General features: G+C 39.3%; 1 pseudogene; it reads left to right on the forward strand.

Moving 5' to 3' along the window:
• The first annotated feature begins 1661 nt into the window (after positions 1–1661).
• On the forward strand, positions 1662–3163 carry LOC102483591 (beclin-1 pseudogene; annotated as a pseudogene).
• The last annotated feature ends 8546 nt before the right edge of the window (positions 3164–11709 follow it).

Consider the following 11709-nt stretch of genomic DNA (forward strand, 5'->3'; position numbering starts at 1 on the left):
TACATCTGCAAAACCTTGAGGGATAATTGGAGCACAGTTTGGACACTAGTGATTAAATAAAGAAACTTGGTCCATTGTATGTGACAGAAGTCAGATTCAAGAGTCTTGAGGGAATCAACTTTCCCATATTTCAACTTGGATAATTTCTTGCCTGAAGTAATTATAAGTCTTGTTTCCAAGGTAGAAAGATGAAAGAAACTGGGATCCTGAACACTACCAATGGTAGAAGTTAACAAAAGGAGACTGAATGAAATGAGCTTTTTTTCTTTATGTTTTTATTTTATTCATGATAGAGAGCACATGCATATGCAGGAGACACCCAGAGAGAAGTACCCTCAACAGGGTCTTATCACACCGTGCTCCCCTTTCCAGGACCCTCTAGTTCATCAGGATCTTGAGTGTGTGCCCATGCACCCAGGGAGTCTTCAAGCTGACCTGGGGATCTGAACCTATGGTCAACTGAGTGGCTTCCAGTATTGCAACTCAGTTTACTGACTAAGCCACTAGGCTAGGCCAAGGATACTGAATGATATGGTTTACTGCTGAAACTTTGGATCTTATATCTCAGTAAAGTTCATTTCTAATGAATGGGACAGGACCATGTATAAAACAAGACATCTCTTTCTGTTTAGGTTTCCTTTCTCATGGGTTTCAGCCAATCCCAGGTATGTAAAACAAAAGGAAAACAAACAAACAAACAAAACAACAACAACAACAAAAAAAAGAGGAAATCTAAGTATATAAAGACAAACTCCAAAGAGAGAGAATCTAAGCCACAAACTAAAATATAAATCCAAAGACCATGTCATGAGGACACAAAAAAATCCAAGTGCTATGGCCAGAGGCCTCATGGTCCTGAGCCTAACTACACTGGCTTTCTGTACCCTTCCTAGCGATGAAATGAGTGGAGAAAGCATTAAGACCCCTTTTCAGTTTGGAAAATGACAACAATAATGATAAGGATGAGCCAGTTTAGATTTATTCTTTCCCATGACAACGAATGTGCATTGCATGCCTACAATGTGCAGGCACTGCTAAGGAGATGGTTGTGAGCAGTGATACACATATTTCTTGTTCTCATGAAGCTTGCAGCCCAGGAGAGGGGAGGATAGCTAATGAAAGAGTTATTTAACTAAATATAAATGTACGAAAGGGATGAGGGAAATAAAAGAAATTCAAAGTTCTTGATAGTATTTCATAGGAGGATATGGCCTGCCTGGTCAGGAAGGGCAAGCTCTAAAGAAGCAATTAATTAGTTGCAAGGAAAGGCAGAGTTAAAGAAGTAAAGAGAACTTGTTAAGAAGGGAGAAAGGCAAGTGTGGTCCAAGCAGAGAAGTGCAAAGGTTAGGTGGTCTTCAAAGAAAAGAAAGATTGGTTTGGGCAGAGAGCACAGAAGTGCTCAAGAGAATACAAGGCTACAGAAAGAAGACAAACCAAGCTGAGGGTTATGGTTCCGGTTAAACTGTTTGGACTTTCCATTTGGAAACCCAATGAAATATTTTAAGCAAGGATTTGAGGTATTCTAGTTGTTCTTCAAAAGATTACTCCAGAGCCGAAGCTTGGGCAATGGCAGTTCTGTACGCCTCGCTCTGGGCAGACCCGAGGCCACCGTGCCCCTGCGGTAGACCCGACCTAGGTGACAGTCCCCGGGGTCCCGAGGGATGGACGGGTCTAAGACATCCAGCAGCACCAAGCAGGTGAGTTTCGTGTGCCAGCGCTGCAGCCAGCCCCTGAAATTAGACATGAGCTTCAAGATCCTGGATCATGTCACCATCCAGGATCTCACAGCTCCATTTCTTGCTGCAGCCCAGACAAAACCAGGAGAGACCAAAGAGGATGAAGCTAACTCAGGAGAGGAGCCATTTATTGAAACTTGTCAGGATGGTGTCTCTCACAGATTCATCCCCCCAGCCAGGATGATGTCCACGGAAAGTGCCAACAGCTTCACTCTGATCAGGGAGGCATCTGATGGTGGCACCACGGAGAACCTCAGCCAAAGACTGAAGGTCACTGGGGACCTTTTTGACATCATCAGACCAGACAGATGTGGATCACCCGCCGTGTGAGGAATGCACAGATTCTCTCTTAGATCAGCTGGACACTCAGCTCAACATCACTGAAAATGAATGTCAGAACTACAAACGCTGTTTGGAGATCTTAGAGCAAATGAATGAGGATGACAGTGAACAGCTACAGATGGAGTTATAGGAGCTGGCATTAGAGGAGGAGAAGCTGATCCAGGAACTGGAAGATGTGGAAAAGAACCACAAGGTGGTTTCAGAAAATCTTGAGAAGGTTCAGGCTGAGGCTGAAAGACTGGATCAAGAAGAAGCTCAGTATCAGAGGGAATACAGTGAATTTAAATGACAACAGCTGGAGCTGGATGATGAGTTAAAAAGTGTAGAAAACCAGATGCACTATGCCCAGATACAGCTGGATAAGATGAAGAAAACCAACATCTTCAATGCAACCTTCCATATCTGGCATAGTGGACAATTTGGCAAGATCAATAACTTCAGATGGGTCGCCTGCCCAGTGTTCCTGTAGAATGCAGTGAGATTAATGCTGCTTGGGGCCAGACAGTGTTGCTGCTCCATGCTCTGGCCAATAAGATGGGCCTGAAATTTCAGAGGTATCGACTTGTTCCTTATGGAAACCATTCCTATCTGGAGTCTCTGACAGACAAATCTAAGGAGCTGCCATTGTACTGTTCTGGGGGATTGCGGTTTTTCTGGGATAACAAGTTTGACCATGCCATGGTGGCTTTCCTGGACTGTGTACAGCAATTCAAAGAAGAAGTTGAGAAAGGTGAGACACGCTTTTGTCTTCCTTACAGGATGGATGTGGAGAAAGTCAAGATTGAAGACACAGGAGGCAGTGGCGGTTCCTATTCCATCAAAACCCAGTTTAACTCTGAGGAACAGTGGACTAAAGCTCTCAAGTTCATTCTGACAAATCTTAAGTGGGGTCTTGCTTAGGTATCCTCACAATTTTATAACAAATAACTTTATTTTTTTCCTTTGGGGCTGTTTGCCTTAAAGGCTTTAAATTTTGTTTTGTTTGCATAAAGAAAAATGTTTTAAATTAAATTTGGAGTAATATTGTTAATATTAAATAGCACATGTTTACAATACCAAAAAAGAAAAAAATCCACAAAAGCCACTTTATTTTAAAATACCACATGACAGAGTTTTCAGCGCTATAACATGCCGTGTATAGTTACCAGCCCTTCCCTTGTCATAGTTTGGACTCTTAAACTCATGCCGGCTTTTCCCTGTCTTTCCTAAAAACAACTAATTTAAATTTGTGGGTTTTTTTGTTTGTTTGTTTAATGAAGTTGACTTGAGATCGATGTGTTTTCACTGGAGTCTCTCAACTTCCTACATTTACAAATATAAAATAGAAACTTTCGTCTCCACGGTGACAGCAAGATGTTTGAGACCCACACTTAGAAAACATGGGAAAATGACATCTGAGCTTTGCCTGGTCACCTTGTGATATGATCAGAAGCTTGAAATTTAACACTTCTCATGTGGTAGTACGGAATGCCTACTCTGCTCTGTGTTAGAGACATAAAATGGTGTTTGATACTGTTTGAGACATTATGGAGAGATTTGATTATTTGTAATAAAAGATTTGCTACAGTCTGATGACTGCCTAAAGGTGCATTGTGAGGTGGGTTTTTTTCCCCTCCCCCCACTAAAATAGAGTATTTGTATTCTGGGAGAATTGAGTTCAAGTGCAAGTAAGTGGAAATTCTGTTGAGACATGTTTAGTAATGGGTTAGTTTTCATTTAAAAGACTGTGAAACTAGGCGGTTGCAGAGGAAGCCTTATATGTAAAAAATATATATATATATATATATGTATTACTCCCGCTGATTCATCTTGCTTGCTTTTCAAAAGATTACCCCAGCTAAAAAATGAAGAATGGACCAGAGGATGGCAAGAGTATGTGCATGAACATGAATTAACAAATACTTTACCTTCCGATTTCAGGTTGCATTTTGAATTCAGGAATTTAATCTTCAGTCCTTCCAAAAATCCTAATAAAATAACAGAAAAGTTTTAAAAGACAAAACTGACAAGTGCAAAGAAAATATAGTAGGGGCAATAACTATAAAACTTTGCAAGCAGTAAGCAAATAGATAGGTGATTATTATTTCTCTTGTGAATCTAAGAAAGCCCAGCCCTAACCTGGCAGTGGGGAAAGATAAGAAGCAACTTGATATGCATCTAAGAAGTCCTCAATGGCTGAGGAGGCATCAGTATCTTCAACCCAGGAAAGGGAAGCAGAGAAAATGGGAGAGCTGAACATAAAAACACATAGCTCTTACAATGTAGATCTCCTCTTTCTTTCCTGTACCAGGAAACCTGTCTCTTCCCTGCTTCCACATATTGGAGGTTTATTCCTGCAGAGAGTATTACTAGTTGTTATCAGGCGTTCTATGTATAAAAGGGCATTATGTGAATGATGAAATGCATACCTTCTTTTCTCACTAAATCTGACAGCCAAGCCCAAATCCTCCAGGGATGAGAGTCTTTCTGGGGAATTTGATCAGTATGGTGGAGTAAGGTGTGGGGTAGGAAGAATGCAAGATTTCCTTATGAAACAGTCCAGGTAAATTCCTCTACCTGTTTTAGCCCAAGCAGCAAGTCCTATCTATCCTTGCAGAGCTTTTACTTAGCTTTTCAGTGTGTCCCACTTTTATATATGTGCAAATAGGGAAGAGGCACTAGATTTAGAAAGAAAGACTTTAATTCAAAACAATACCAAAGAGGGGCTGGCAGGCGGTATGGTGGTTAAAGGCATGGGACTTCCACATGGCCAACAGTGGTTCAAGTCCTGAACCTGGTGGCTTGCTTTCTCATTTTCCCTCTCTCTCTGATCAAACTGGAAAATAATAAACAAACAAACAAAGCTAAACATTTTTTTAAAAAACAAGAATTGCAAAGAAGCAGAAATGATACAGGCAAAAGAAAACTTTAAAACACTCTAAGCAATGTCCTCAGAAATAAAGTACTGCATGCATGCAATACTCAAATGCTATAACCAAGATACTGTCAGAAGACAGAAAAGCACCTATAAATGTACAATAGTAGAAATGAAATGTTCAATGGAATATCTCACAGATAAAGTTCAGGAAATTTTCCAGAAAGTAGTGCAAGACAAAATAAGATAGAAAATGAAAAAATAAGAAAATTAAATGAACAGTTTAGAAGTTCCAATGCCTAAAAATAGAGTATCCAGAGAGAACAGGAAAAATGGAGAGAAGGTCTTCAGAGGAATGGTTAAACAAATTATTCCTGAATGTGATGTTCCAGTATATTTATTAAAAACACAAAATGATTATATCTCTGTAACCAAAGGAATGTTAGAGCCAAATTTTTGTATCTTGTTGTAATTTTACAATATTTTTTTAAGGTATACACTTAAATGTTTTCAGTCATAGTATTTTTTTCATTGCATTTTTTCCTCACTTGTTATAATTTCTAAGACTGTTCATATTTCATTATACTCAGATCATTACTACAGTAAGTACCTTAGCACATGTGCAGATATTGCAGCTAGCCTAGTTTTGTTTTGGATTTTTGCATCTTTTTGTCTCTAGTTAAGGGATGTATGTTTTGGAGTAATGGATTAGAAACCTTTAAAGAATTACATAGGCTCTAAAATTTGGGCTTATTGCAGCTTATTTTAATGTGTTTTAACATTTTTTAATATTTTTTTTTAAAGAGAGATTTTTGCTATAGGGCACGTGTGCTCACAGGAGAGACACAGAGAGACAGAAAGTAAGAAATCAGAAATTAAGAAACCATCCCCCCCAACACAGAGAGACAGAAAGCAAGAAATCCCCCCCCCCCCAAAAGGGGATGGCCATGCCACAATCCTTTCTACTCCATCCTTCTCTTGGTATCTTGGGCATGCATGCACAAGCACCTAGCATGAGTTTTAAGCTGCTGGGTCAGGGACTGGAACCACAGCCAACTAAGTGGGAGTCCAGTGATGAAACCATTATGTCATCTGTTGGTCCTTTAATCAATATTGTTTAAAAAAAAGACAATTTATTAAGGATTAGGTGATTCAATGTAGTGTCTTATTTGTGTGTGTATGCCTTGAGGTATATGTTGTCATTCTAAAATAAATTCCATCTTTTATTTTTATTTCAGAATAAAATTACACATTCGAAGATGCTATTTTTTATTTTTTTATTTTTTGGTGAGAACCATGTTATGTTATGTTTCAGCATGGTAAAATCACATCACACTTACAGTGGGACACAAGGAATTAAGAGATTATGGAAGAATGAAGATGTTTTAAGAATAAACAAGGTCTAGGGTGCACGGCTGAAGTAGGGTAGATTACTGACACATCGGATGGCAAAATTATTCTTTATCATGACACAAACTACATCTTGTAGTAAGGCTCATAGTAAGGCTTTGTCACGTTGTTCCACTTCTCAGTTATCTCTTTACAAGTGACTAGGACACATCTGTACCAAATAAAAATTGATGCCATGGTAAAATTAGCCTCAGGATCTTCCTCAACCTCTATATCCATGAGCAGCCACATTCCCTGGTACTGTATTTCTCTTGCCTGAAATATCCTTGCTATTCCTTCAAAAACCAGATTTAAACCACTTGTTCCTGTGAAGAAAAACAACTAGACAAAAAAATTCCTGATCAGAAAGTCTGTATTGTTCTTAGCATACTCCTATTACTAGGAGTAATTCTTTACTCCTCAATTGCTTATTTGCCAAGGAGTTGGAAAAGGATAATCAATTTAAGAAAGTTTCAAATCAATTGTTGTCTTTTATTATCTTTAAAATGTCATATGAAGGCCTTAGAAATTACCCGACTTGTTACTGTAGCTGGAAAATTCTTAGATCTTACTCATCAACCTGCTGCACTGTACCCTTCTCAGAGAAAAAAACCCTTCTCAGAGACATAGATACCACCCCAAAATTTTCTTATATCCTTATTTTTAACTGTCATGGTTTGCTGTATTGAAGCAGCTGAATTTGAAATAAGTTCAATATCATTGCCTTCAAGGATCAACTCATCTTTCTGGGCTTGAGATGCTGAACAAGCAACACCTGGTCTCATTTGAACCCTCCGGATGTATTTTTCACCCAAGAAATTTCAGATTTCAACAAGAGACCCATTCTTCTGAATAACAACATTGATGAGGAAATGAGCGTACTCAAACCTCATCTTGTAGCAGAAGCCCAATGTAACACCCTTGATCATGTTCTGGATGTTACTACAGATAGTGCGAACGGTCACCAGCTCCGTTCTGTTTCCCCACTATTTGTCAACCTGCAGCCTCTCCTTCTTCCCAAGGAGGCTGAGCTCGACATTGATGTGGTTGAAGTCCCTCTGCAGCGTTCCTCTGGGGCCCTTCACGATGATGGCACATCCCTTCAGGGTGATGTCGATATTCTCGACCATCTGGTTGCTGAGAATGGTCTTCATCCTCGCAGTAGGCGCAGCAAAGAGAGCAAGCTTTATTTTTTAAAAAGTTATTCCCCAGTGTTAAACAACATGAATTTCTGAATACTGAAGGCCAAAGAAAAGCTCATAACAAAAGACCCTAACATGCACCATTGTAAAATTAAGAAACATAAGAATAGAGAGTATTATCCTAAAAAGAGAGTAAAAAACAAATTATACACCAAAGATTAACAATGAAAAGGCAGTAGATTTTCCAATAACAATGTTAGAAACCAAAAGAAAATGGAACGATGTTTTTTCTGAGGGAAAATTATCCAAACTAGAATTCTATACCGAGTAAACTACCTAGTTTGGAAAGGAGAGAATAAAAGCATATTCAGATATGCAAGATCACAAATACTTACATCTCATGCATCTTCTCTCAGGAAGCTGCTGAATATGTGCTCCACCCACCCAAGGAAATAAGCCAAGAAAGAAGATACGTAATCCACTAAACTTGAGATCTCTCTTTAACATTCTTTCCTTTTCACTTTGCAGTTTAGAAGATTATACATCCTCTTCTTTCCTGGTTTACTCCAAGGAGAGACCACAAAACATAAAAACTTAGGCTGAACATATTAAGAACATAAACTGCTTTTATCCTAATCCCAGTTTTCACTTTTATTAGTTGTCAGCCTTGAGCAAATTATTTAGGCTCTTGCTGCCTAAATTTCTTCATCTATAAATTGAGCATAATGGTATCTACCAGAGGGCCATTATGAGGATCAAAAGCACTTGAAGGAAGACCTAGCACACAGTAAATGTATTAAATATATTGAAAAATTAATAGTTCGGAGGAAAAGTAAAAGACACTATCATCTAACCAATTATGAGCAGAACTCAATCGTGGAGTCTGGCCATAATCAGTCAATCATTAATCTCCTCCTAAAGGTCCCACCTTTAGGCATCATAATCAGAATAGTATTCATCCTCTTATCCCTGTTAACAATGGCTGAACATATTAATTTGTGGGGGACATATGCCATCTGAAAATGTGGTCATCAAAGTGATTGACATGGATTACATCTTCAAGGCAGGAAACTAAAATATGAGAAGAGACAAATGTCTGGGACTCAGCCCCCAGGGATCTCATATTTAATAGCCAAGTAAAGAGGCAAGAGTCAGCAAAGGACAGAGAACAAGAATAACCAAGAAGTTTATTCCAGAAATAATCTGGAAGAAAACCAGAACAGTGTTCCATTATAGAAGCCCAGTTAGGTTTGGAACATATTGAATAAGATATGATGGTTATTTATATCTAGTAGCCACTTGTAATAAAAGTCTAGATACTGGGAAAGAGCACAGGTCTCCCACACGAATTTCCGTGCTGTGATGATCTTGACCTCAATAATTCCCCTTTCTGGCCATAACCTCCACTTCCTTACTTTGAATGTTTTTCATCTTTTTGATAATATTGTAATCTATTAATTCCCTCATGAACACACTCACCTTTCCCTTTTCTTACTAATGTCCAAGAAAGCAGATCCAGGGATTCAAAGGCTGCAGCAAAATGCAGGTATAAGAGTATGAGCTCCTGTGTCAAGTTACCAGGGACAGAATCATGATCAAATGTGAGCTTAGGGAACCAGCAGTTAGCGTAATGGCTATGTCGCTGGACTCCCACGTAGTCGACCGCGGTTCGTGTCCCGGACCCGGTGGCTTAAAACTCATGCCGGGCGCGTGTGCGTGCGTGCCCAAGATCCCGAGAGGAGAATGGAGGAGAAGGGATTGCGGCGTGACCATCCCCCCTGGGGGGTGATTTCTCACTTTCTGTCTCTATGTCTCTCTCTGTCTGTCTGGCGAGCGCACGCGCCCTACAATGAAAATCTCTCAAAAAAAAAAAATGTGAGCTTAGAAGTCATCTACGCTGAGCCAGCACACAGTGTGATTATTAAGGTGCTAGATCCCTTAGAGCTGACATGGCAGTTTGAGTCCCAGATCTGGCAGTTTGAAAAACACATCAGGCATGTGTGCATGCATGTCCTAAATCCCAAGAGGAGACTGTAGAAGGGATTGCGGCATGGCCATCCTCTCTGGTGAGTATATGCACCCTATAGCAAAAAACTTAAAAAAAAAAAAAAAAAGTCACCTGTGCTTTCTAAGCCTTTGTTATCTTATCTGTAAAACTAATGATAATGGTCTCAATTTGGGATCAAATAAGACATTGCAGTGCCTGGCCACCGAAAGCAGACAACTAATATTATTTCAATTATTGTCCATGACCCTAGTTCCCACCAACATGTTAAATAATTCCTATGACTTACTTTCTTCCTTATTTTTTTTCTTTAATCTAGTCAATAAGTTTCATTCAGAAGGTTTTTATCTTCCATAGGTGTCTTCTCTTAAAAATGACAACCATTCACCTAAACATCTAAGTCAGAAACCTGGGACATATCCTTGACACTGTGTTTTTACTTCTTATGCCCAAGTTATCAAACTCTTACAATTCTTCCTCTAAAATAGCCCCTTCATTTATCTTCTCCTGCCTCTCCCTTTTCCATTGTCCTTATATAAGCTCTAAATTTCTACTTTAGCCTCCCAAGTGGTACCTACATATAGTCAAAGTTTCCATATACTTCTGTTCCAGGATATTTATTTTCTAAAATGCAAATCTATTCATGTTATTCGCTAGCTTAAAATCTTAACCTTGAAACATGGTAGGCAAATATCAGCATTTTAAAAGCTTCACTTCTATTTTTTTCCACTTTTCCAACCTCATCTCTTCTCATTGGCCAAACATATCCCACAACTCAGGGACACTGAAGTACATGTTACTCCTCTAGTGTGCCTGCCCTTTGATGCCCCTGAATCTGTTCTTGACGGTTTCACTTCCTGGTCTGCATATAGTGTCTCCTCTTCCATCCTTCTTCATTGATCTCCAACTCTACAGTCTCAATGATAGCAGTTATCCAACTCATGTTAATAATTTGTTTCTATGTCTACTTCTCTATTGCATTGTGAGGCCCCTGAGAGCCTAGTTCCTGGCCCTAAAAAATGTCTACTTCATGAAAATGATCAATCAATGTTTAAAAAATTATTGAACTTCCCACCAAAGATGAGCTATTTCCTAACTTCCCACCTATTTCCTATTTCCTGGTGATTATGCCTCTATTAATTTGGTTTGGAGATTCAAACCACAATAGCCTTTGAGACACTCACAGATGATTCCCATTTCTGGTCCCAACCTCTTCATTAAGTGTTAGACCTCCACATCCATCTCTGGTATACCTCTCAACTTGAGTAAGGAACTAATTTTCTTTTCTTTTCTCTTCCCTTTTCTCTTCTCTTCTCGTCTCGTCTCGTCTAGTCTCTCTTCTCTTCGCTTCTTTTCTTTCTTTCTTCCTTTCTTTCTTTCTTTCTTTTTTATTTCTGGAGAGAAATTTTTGGTATGGGTGTGTGCACTCGCCAGAGCCAGAGAGAGACAGAGACAGAAAGCAAGAAATTACCCCCGCCCCCTCCACCAGGGGGACAGTCACTCCACAATCCCTTCTCTTCCATTCTCCTCTAGGGATTTTGGGCCTGCACGGACACATACCTGGTGTGAGTTTTAAGCCATTGGGTCTGGTATTTGAACCACAGTCAGCAATGTGAGAGTTCAATAATGTAACCATTACTCCATTGGCTGGTCTCAAGGCAACTCATTTTCAACAAACTCAAACTACATTCATATTCTCCTAACTGTTCGCCTCTGTCTAGGACTTCTCCAGTCCATCTTCTTTATCTGCTTCCACTCGGCATTATCTTATCTTGCAGGTAAGAGCTAGGCTTGCTGTCAATTTTTTTATCTCCAATTAATTGCCCTTTGAATTATACACTCTACATTTCAAAATATTTTCTACTTTCATCCATGTTCTTTATTTGGAAAATTGCTTTTTGTTTAAGTCCTCTGCTTCTAACCTGGGAACTTATTTATGATGTCATTCATCTCTTTTCTTTCACACCCTGAGTTTATTGATCAGAATTCTCCAGAAACATTGTGAACAAGAGAAGTCTATATGTAAAAGATAGGATTTACTATAGGAATTATGTTATATAATCGCAAGACAGAAAAATACAACAGGCTGTCTGCAAACTGGAGAAAAAACTGAAAGACTTTGGAGCAAGGAAGTTGGTGCAGTTCCAGAGCTAGAGGTCAGAAAGGGGCTCTTGAAAGACCACAGGCCCTCATGTGAGTCCAAAGTCCTACGCTTAAAGAACTTGGAATTTGGCTGAAGGA

The sequence above is a fragment of the Tupaia chinensis genome, unplaced genomic scaffold (assembly GCF_000334495.1).
Source record: "Tupaia chinensis unplaced genomic scaffold, TupChi_1.0 Scaffold138407_1, whole genome shotgun sequence".
Classification (NCBI taxonomy): Eukaryota; Metazoa; Chordata; class Mammalia; order Scandentia; family Tupaiidae; genus Tupaia; species Tupaia belangeri.